Source organism: Sinohyriopsis cumingii, unplaced genomic scaffold (assembly GCF_028554795.1).
Source record: "Sinohyriopsis cumingii isolate HCF-2022 unplaced genomic scaffold, ASM2855479v2 utg000088l, whole genome shotgun sequence".
NCBI lineage: Eukaryota > Metazoa > Mollusca > Bivalvia > Unionida > Unionidae > Sinohyriopsis > Sinohyriopsis cumingii.
The window spans coordinates 419,828-430,045 of NW_028315869.1; positions in this window are offsets into that span (position 1 = coordinate 419,828).

The following is a 10,218-nucleotide window of genomic DNA, read 5'->3' on the forward strand; positions in this document are numbered from 1 at the left end:
GTTCCCAATATTCCCTCACGATGCGTGCTCTCACCACTGGTGCATTATTATCCTTGACAATGTATATTCATTGTAGAAAGTATCTGGTAATTACAGGTCATATATTATTTTAAAGTGCTCAATCTATTTCTGTGCATTCACATTTCCTTTTATGATTGATAGTGTCCCAGTACCACTGTTGCTACACATCTCAAGACCATGAAACCACATTTAGGTACAGGTGATTGCCTGTCTGTTACACATCCCCAGGCGATGAAACCAGATTTAGGCAATGGTGGATTGTATGTTGCACATTCCCAAACCTATTTCAGGCTAAGGTGATGGACTGCATGTTAGTAAGAGAAATCCTGTTTACCCGGTATATTCCGGACCTAATCTTGGAGATGTTCTTCGTGGATTATTCACAGGATTGCCAATGGGTTATTGCGGATCTGGCTTTGCGTGCTGCACCAATCACCACACAAGCAGCAATGCATGTGTTTGATGCATTCAAAAAGAGCTGCAATGGATCGGTTGAAAATTCCGGGACTTTAAGCGGTCCAATCGTTTTGAGGTCGACTGCGACGAATAGTGAATCGAGCACCGTGAGCATAACGAAAAGCGATTACACTTCCATCGAAAGAAGCAATGCCTGCTCCGATTGATAAAATCATCAACGAAGACATTCAACTATGTCTGGCTCATTCAGTTATTGCAAATGCGGCAATGGGAAGCGGGATATGATTGTTAACTAAGTCTGAATCGCGTATGAGACAAAACCGACAGTGAATAAACAATGCCAAAATAAATGCAACCGATCGCAACTGACGCGCCGGTGTTAGTAGTATTAGGACAGAATTTTTTAGTACAAGTAACAAGATTGAAATTTTCTCTAAACTGTATTAAGAGTAAGTTTTGATTATATTATATTGAATGTAATTTTCTATTAAAATATATTGAAATTGAATATATTTATTTCGGTATTATGATTGTGTACTATTTAATAATGATCGCGCCCTTATGATCAAGTACGAACCGTCTTATACATACATTGCCCTGTATCTCAAGTCAGAAAAAAGTACATTCACTAGGTTACGTAAATAGATGAACTAGACAGATTCCTCTAGAGGGCAAATGTGCTGATCTTGCAGAAGTACCTACGTAATAATGTACATAGACCTAGACAATAATCTGTAAGAGACTACGAAGCCTCACTTTGAGATTCTGGCCATCGCAAAGAGCAAGGCGCGCGCCATATTTGGCGTTGTCTTATGAAACTGGTATATAATCCCCCAGCCACGGGCTCACACCAGTTTTGCTGGCCAGAAGCTCAAGCAGACTTTTGTCTTTACAGGTAAGATTATGATCTATGTACAATTTTTCATAGTATAAGACTTTTAGTGTTATAAGAATTTTTAGTGTTAAGATGTTAACCTAACATCAGTATGTTTAAACATTAGATTATTTTAATATTTCTTTGCTATTCTTTAATATAATGTATCGGAAAGTTTAATTGTTTGAAGAACTTATATTTACTTATAATTATATTATCGATTATAGTAAAAGTAATGTTCGCTACCAACTTCATACTCAGTAATAGTTAATTTAGAAATAAAATACTCTTTAAATAATAGAGTTTAATATGTTGACATTTTAGAATAAATTCAGTAAAATATATTTCAATTACGGTATTAGTCTGAAATATTGAATCTTAGATTCTTTTGCTATCGTGAATTTATTCGACATTTAATTATCTGTATTACATTCTAAACGACAGATATTATACAAGTATGATATTGGTAAGTGAAAGAATATCGTAGTTTTATATGTATTTCTTATATCCGCAAGTTGAGCTTGTTGTAGTTTGATATTGAACTGTAAGTTTATATGTTGAGTATTTCAATAAAGTTTTGCTGGCCAGAAGCTCAAACAGACTTTTGCCTTTGCAGCTCGACCCCGAGTACTCTCGCATGCAAAGATTCCCCAACATGTAGCTGTATTTACAACATCATCAAGTGACACCTCTTTTAATAGCAGTGGCGTCTTTAGGGCTGGTGTCACCCAGTGCGGTAACTCATGATGAGCAGCAGAGAGGGCGAACAGACAAAAGCATTCCGACAAAAAAATAAAACCTTCATGGAAATCTAATCCGCAGAAAGGTCCAGATTTTTACAAATAAACTCTTCCTTGAGATTATTTATTTTTGTAATGGCCGATTATATTAATAAAACCTTAGTTCGAAATAGTAGCTGAAAAATAAAGTACTCTACGTGTTTATTTATTTTTGTTTATTTTTTTGACGACAAATATTGGTAGGCACCCTCTCTGCTGCTATATTAATTTTAATTTTGTTTAAAAATCAGAAACGTTAAAAGATTTTATCAAGACCTACACGATATCTTGTTCTAGGATCGTGCAAATTTATTGTTATAAATCCATGCGGAGTAGCTTGCGCTCGTGAAAAGAAGTTTTTAAATTTAATTATATCCATGTCACCGCTGCACTAAGTTTGATGAATATTTTTCATCGTGTGTTTATCAACTCCATTAAAAGCAACTAAAATATTACAGTTGTCTCTGATCACTTTCGGAATTTGTGTATACCGCTGAGTAACAGAGATCACATCTGTATTTTTATGTCTACCTCGAGAAAATATTCTGGCTGGGTTTGTTTGTTTATCTAGCATCACATCATCATACACAACTAAATTATTAATAAATCCGTCTAAAACATCAACGCTCGGCGCTTCATCAATATCGGTTATAAACTCTATAACATCATTATCTTCGTCCAGTAATCTGGCATTTTCGTTAAAATCTTTTAATACTTAATAACACCTCTGATCATCAACGGATGGTGCTACCAAAAATAATTTATCCCATTTCAACCATCTCATTATCAAATTAAGTAATAATTGCGTCTTACCCGATCCAGATGGTCCTATGATAATCATTCTGATGGAATTGGATAACGCAGAGTGGTGTTTAACTTTCTCTCGTCGCCGAGTTGCTGAGAAATCAATTATATCCATATATTTTATATCATGAATTTATATTGTTTACGTTGCAGATCTAAAACTCCAACTACTGATATAGCTACGGTTACAACAAAAAATAAAAAAATAACGTATGGTGGAAAATGTTCTGTATGCGGTAGAAAGAAATTTTCATTTTTACCTAATAAGCGCGGTGGTGATATTGCTAATTTGATGTCAAAGTTTCCAGGTGCTCCATGGGCTAAATACCTAGGGGAAAAACATCTACCAGGATATAATTATTGCGCTCCTGGTACCAGACTTGATATCAGGCTTGATAATCAGGATCAACCAAAACCAGGCGAGGAACCAATAAACGCTATTGATCGAGCTTGTCACGCTCATGATGTAGCTTATAAAAGTAAAAATCTACAAGATAGGCATATTGCAGATGTGAAATTAATTAATGCGCTAGATTCTATAAAAAATAAAAATATGAAAGAAAAATTAGCTAATTGGTTGGTAAGATCTGCGATGAAAGGTAAACTCGTATTAGGGGCTGGTAATATATAATGGAATCAATTTATTATTTACCAAGAGGATACTGGAGAAGCAAAGCAGCAATTAGTAAACTTGCTGATGCAGCAGCGGTTAAACACTGCTAAAGTGCAGTTATCCAAACAAGCAATATGGCAAATTTATCTACCACCACCGAAACTAATTCAGTACGCATATTTCGATGTTAGTGTTCCTAATGAAGTTCATCAAGCAGATATTCTGTTTTTACCACATGATACCGTACGTAGAAAAACGTACAAGTACGCGTTGACTGTTGTTGATGTTGCAAGTAGGTATAAAGAGGCAGAACCGCTATCAACGAAAACATCATCTGAAGTAGTCGATGCGTTTGAACGAATTTATCAACGAGGGCCATTACGATGGCCACAGCTGCTACAGGTTGATCCTGGTAAGGAATTTCTTGGTCCAGTATCATCGCTGATGAAACGACATAATACCAAAATACGACGAGGGCATACTTCAATTCATCGTGATCAGGCAATTGTTGAGCGATTCAATCGAACACTTGCTGAGCGGTTATTTGGGTATCAATACGCGAAGGAATTTATTCAGGATACGAGATCTCGCGAATGGGTTGCAAGATTACCAACTGTGATAGCTGCATTAAATAATGACATCACACGAACAACCAACATGAAACCCATTAATGCAATTACAAAAAAATATACCAATACAACGAAAGGATATTGAAAAATAAAAAATACTGGATGATGTTACAGTTAGATATTTATATGAACCGGGTGAACTTGAAGGTGGTAAAAAAAAAGAGCTACTGATCCTATTTGGAATGTACCACACACAAAATATCCACCGTGACAAGATCCTCAGGTAGACCTGCAATCTACAGACTAGATTCAACTGCTCCTCAACGTGGATTTGTACGTGAACAAGTACAAATAATTCCAGAGGATACACAACTACCACCGCGATCACTTAACTAGCGCCAAGGGTGCCAGCACCCCGACGTCGATTACACTCAAGACAGGTCAACGTCACATTTTCTCGTGTATGACCGCGACTATTATCTTTTCTGTCTACGGTAAATTGTCTTGAATCATTACTCGAATACCTCCACAGCATTATACAATTACAACTTGCGCAATGATTATTCTGCTGCTGTTTTAACTCAATAATAAATTCAACATCAAGATCAAAGTCGCGTTTATTTTTTTTATCAGATTGTTTGTATCCGATTAATTTTTTTCTTATTATATCACTGTCGATGATGATGTTGAATTTATTGACGATTTCAGGAATTATAATTCTACGTAATTGAGATATTTTTCTAACCCTTGATACCGCTAAATAGACTAAATTTGACCACTCGATACGATCGTCTACAATCCAGACTCGTGTATCAGAAATAGTTAATCCCTGAGACGAGTGGATCGTCATAGCGTATCCCAACATCCATAGAGATTTGTCAGCGCGTAATGCATCTTCGATCACACTGATATCAACAGCGACAATATCATTCAATACGAGATTTTGTTTCTCAGTCTGTCCTGGAATAGCAACATTAATATTCTGTTTTCGTGTATCTGATGGTCTATAACATAGCGGTACGAGCAATTCTGAATATTTTTCTTTATGCAGCTGAAATAACTGCTGTTGTAAAGCGTCTCTGGTTATTTTTCTGCTTGCTACTATCAAATCGTTGGGTCTCCATAAATTCAGAAAATCACTCATTGAGGTCTCTGAGATTACTCCGCGTATTATTTCACACTAAATTTTGTTTGATTAATTTTTTTAATTCCTTTAAATTTGCATCGAGAGCTCTATGATCATCATCTATTTCTTCGTAATAATCAACGAAATTTTTTAACCAATCATGTAGAGATGGTCCAATAAAAGGCGGCGGCTGACCATGATCGCCACACATTATTATAGCGGTATTTTTCGTCAACAACCAATCAAGAAACGTTTTTAATGTATTCAATGACACCGTACATATCTCGTCCCAAATAATTATTTTAGGTATATATTTTTCTCCCATTCTTTCAGGAGTCCATGTATCCCCGCGCCACCGAAAGAAACTATGATACGTGCATGATTGTACTTGCCGTTGTTTCATCTCTCGTGAAAGTCTGTGTGTGGGTGTCAGCACGATCATATCTGAATTTCTAAAAACATTAATTGCTCGAGTCGTCTTGCCGCATCCACCAGGTCCATTGAGATATACTGTCTTATATCTAGTTATTGGATCACTCACTGAAGGCGCTTTCGACATTTCTGATATTTTATTACTTTTATGATAAAAATTTCTCATCGGAACATCTGCTGATTCTGTATAATTGTGCAATATTTCTTTTTTTATTCTCCACGAACTCCATCGTTCATCATTACTTCCATAACAGATTCTAAATATTTACTCGAAATATAAAACGAATCTGTTGCGACTCTGACTGCGGTCTCAGGAAATCTATTAATTATCGATAATAAATTTATTGAAACATAAGCCAACATAGAAGATCTTAGATGAGTATACTGTGGGGAGACATCATTTATGTAACTAACAATCGTACCCAATTTTGTTCCGTCGGATAAATAAACACTTTCTCGATTTACAAATATATTTCTAAATGTTGTATCAGCATTTATAAAATCGTACTCGGCATCATCTAGAATTAATCGTGCGTGATGTCTTTTATGATCATATGCACCACCCTGAGTAAATTTACCTATAATTTTTCTACCGAAATCTTTTGCGGTTTTTTCGTTATTTTTAAGTTTAATCTCGAGAATTTTAGGAGCTTCTTTGATAATATCATCTTCGGAAACACCAGGACATTTTTCCTTAAATTCCTTAATGACTTCATCAAAACTGATAGAATCTGGCATGGGTAACCAAACTTCGTTCTGCGCTTGATATGATATAATTGCTTCACTGACAACCAACGATGTCAGTACCGCACAATCTAGCATATATCGTAATAAAACTATAGGCGCCCAACGTTTTTCACAAAAATGTCTACCAAACCAAACATAACAAATCTTGTGAAGATTTTCGTTAAACTCGAATGATTCAACACAAGCGAATCCAGTCAGATCAAAATCAGATAATGGTCCATTAATTGCCACTCGCGTCATCTCGTTTGTAGGGTGACCAAATATTTAAAGTACACAGAACAATCTCCGTATCCTAGAAAACTTCCCGGATAACATGCAACCATATCAACCGAAATAACATCATTGTAATTATATTTGGTATTCCACAATCCGCCGTGTCCGTATTCGACGCAACTTGCGCGCACGTCCTCGATTAGATCAAATCGTGTTAGTTTCCATGAATTTTTTTTCTCTAGCAAAATGAGCCGCAACAGATGGAACGGTAAAACAATTAGTTAGTAACTTGCTAGTATTTTCCGCGTGTTTGCACTCTAAAAACTTATCCGCGAGATTTTTCATCTCGTCGTGGAGATATTCTGTTCGATATATTTCACCGTTTGGTCTAACAAACTGATTAAATCCACCTTCCTCATCACTTTTAAATAACCATACCGATACAGGATTGTTTTAACTTATTTCGTTAATAAAATCAAACATGCCTCCTCCCATATCTGAGGGGTAAAATTTAACAGTTCGATCACGTGGAAATATTGTTACTGCGCTGGTCCATGCATGCGCGTTATGATCAATAATATTTATTGAAGCTCCTTTCGATTTATATTTTGATTCGTACAGTACTTCTCCCGTTATCGTTGATACTTTTATTGGAAATTTTAATATTTTTCCTAATTCAGCAACATCTTTTATTGTAGTACCGGTTTCCTTAACTGAATCAGCCCACGAGTTTATTTTTTCACGTCTTAAATCGATTAATCCGTTTCCACGCATCGCGTTTGTAAAGTGTTCTATTACTCGTTCGGCTACACAATTTAACCTTGAAAATTTCATGGGTGCCAGTTTATCAACGCTGGGTTTTTTATTTATCTCATAGATTCCATAAATAACTGGTGTTACAGGGTACGCTCGCTCATGATACGGTTTGTCAATACCGGTCAATAGACCCGGTCTGGAATTTTTACTTAATATGGCAATTTTATTATTACCAAGGACAGGATCATATTTGTCACGGATAATCCAACTACCTGTTTCTGTTAGTACAATAAATTTTACTCTAAAGAAATATTTTTGATTGCCCTCGTACTCAGCGATGTAGTTAATGATAGTTGCCGCTCGTTTGTCATTCATTGTAGCGTCCTTGACAGTGTTGCGAATAATCTTGAACGTTGACCATACATGAGATGCACCATCCGTGTAAAATTCTTTCTTGGCGTCATGAATTTTCGAGATCAAACTTTTATTTTTCGGATCAATCAAATCTCGTATTGGTAAGTCAGAAGATAATCTGTCGAGGTTGAATTTATATTTAGAAGGCCTAGTTTTGGATAATCTCTCAAACTCGTTCATATAATTAAAACAAGTATTTAAATAAAGAATATTATATATACATGATGAATCATTGTACTTGGCTCATGATCGGTTCTGTAAATCGATGCAACAAATCCTGCAGAAAGGAATTTTGTTGGATGCACTTACAAAGTATACGGCGAGGAAGTCTAGGACCAATACCGTGTCTGCGATGTGGTATTGGAGTGCGAGGAAAAACAGGATTATGTGGAAAGTGCGGTGGAAAAAGGTTCAGAGAACTTAAAAGATATTATGACCAAAAAAAATAATAGTAGTGAAAACGCTATAAAATCGTTGGAGGATTATATATAAGGATTTCAGACAAACAATGATTTAAACAAATAATATTATTGTATATATGGAGCAAAATAAATTTGTCCCACATCCCACAGTAACAAATTACGAATCAGATCGTAATGGTGTGATTAGAAATTGTAGGTTCAAGAGACCAGTTGGCAATGTTGATAATACTGGCCATCTTAGCTTTACTGTTGGGAAGAAAAGATATCTCTGTCATCGTTTCATTTACGAGTGTCACAAGGGTTTGATCAAAGATGGTTTTGTTATTGATCATACTGACGGAGATCCTCAAAATAATAGTTTATCCAACCTTCGAGTTGTCACACGAAGCGAAAACTCTGCAGGTGGTAATACTGGAAGATGTAAGACAGTTTCTAGAAGGGCGATAAATTCTACAAATATAGAAACTGGTGAAGAAATAATATTTCGTTCGATATGTGCTGCTGCTAAATATTTTGATATTCAAACGTATTCAGTACAAAAAGTAGCAGAAAATATATATAAAACTGCTTTCTCAAAAAAAATATAAACAAAAAATAACCTTCCAATATCAATAATTATCATCAATACCTCGAATTATATTTATTTAATTATTTATTTTTTTTGTCATAAATTATCATTATTATACTACTTATTTTTTGACCATACGAAAGGGAGGTAATTTTATGATTCTCGGTATATGGTCATAATTATCTACATACCCGTTTATGGTTCTAACTTACAAAAATATACGGTTCGTGTATTTTCTGCTCTATTCGTGAAATATTTATAACAGCACACTACACATAGACAGCACATAAAATACATGTATATTTCATCTAAAACACAGAAAACCGACATGTATATTTAGCTTACTGAGTGTAGAATCCAGTGTCTAGTCTGTATCGATCAGATCGGGTTAATTTTAGATCTACAGTACAGTACAGGGATCCTGAATGTATTTACTCGATTACAGAAATACGTGTATAATAATGTTTGGAATTAAAAATTAGTTGCATTTTTCTTGTTCAGTACACAAATATATATGATATGTATTTATGTACTATGTGTGGTTATTTATTTATCGAGTAATATTTACAACTAAATACTCCCTTTGACCATGTTCTTCAAGGATACAGATTTAGGAGTGGGAAATCTCGTAATATATATTTCTCCATTGAACAGTTATAGAGAGGATGGAAAAATCTAGCAGTTATGTTATAGAGAGGATGGAAAAATCTAGCAGTTAGATGATCTGGGCTGGATTGTTCTATCATAGATGGCGTGGATCATAAGCGGTATAGTAAATAGGAAATTCCTTAATCCAGCTTTATAAATCTAACTTGTTTGGTGAAAATATACTGTATAAATGTATTTCTTGAATTCAGAATTGTATTTTGAGCAAAAATATTTGAAATTAGTTCCTTTTCAATGATTATTAGCTATATATTAATTTCTAAAACATATGTTTGTAAGAAGGTTCGATAGCTTAATCGGTATCGTATTGGACTGTGACGCTCGCGGTCCAGGATCGAATCCCCATGGCTGACAACTGTCGGTGGTTTACGCATAATTGCGATTTTTATAATAATTGGGGGGTACCGCAAACCCCCCCCCCCGCTCAGCAGAACCCTCCAACCACATATCAACTGGTGGTTGATACATGTTTTGTATCACCCACGGGCTGATTATTGGGGGGGTTCTGCTGAGCGTGTATGTTTGTACTGTCCTTCATTCATTGTATATATCCATTTCATTGTATATATCCATTTCATTCATTCATTGTATATATTTCATTTCATATTTCACTTGCTAAAACACTCGAATAGAAGTTCATTTCATAATATATGTTGTGTCGTCATTCATTCATTGTATACATAATCTGAGCTCGCTAAAACACTCGATAGGGGCTTGTCATTCATTGCATATATCCATTTCATTTTATATACTCATTTCATTGTATATATTCATTGTATATGTTCTGCCGTCCTTGA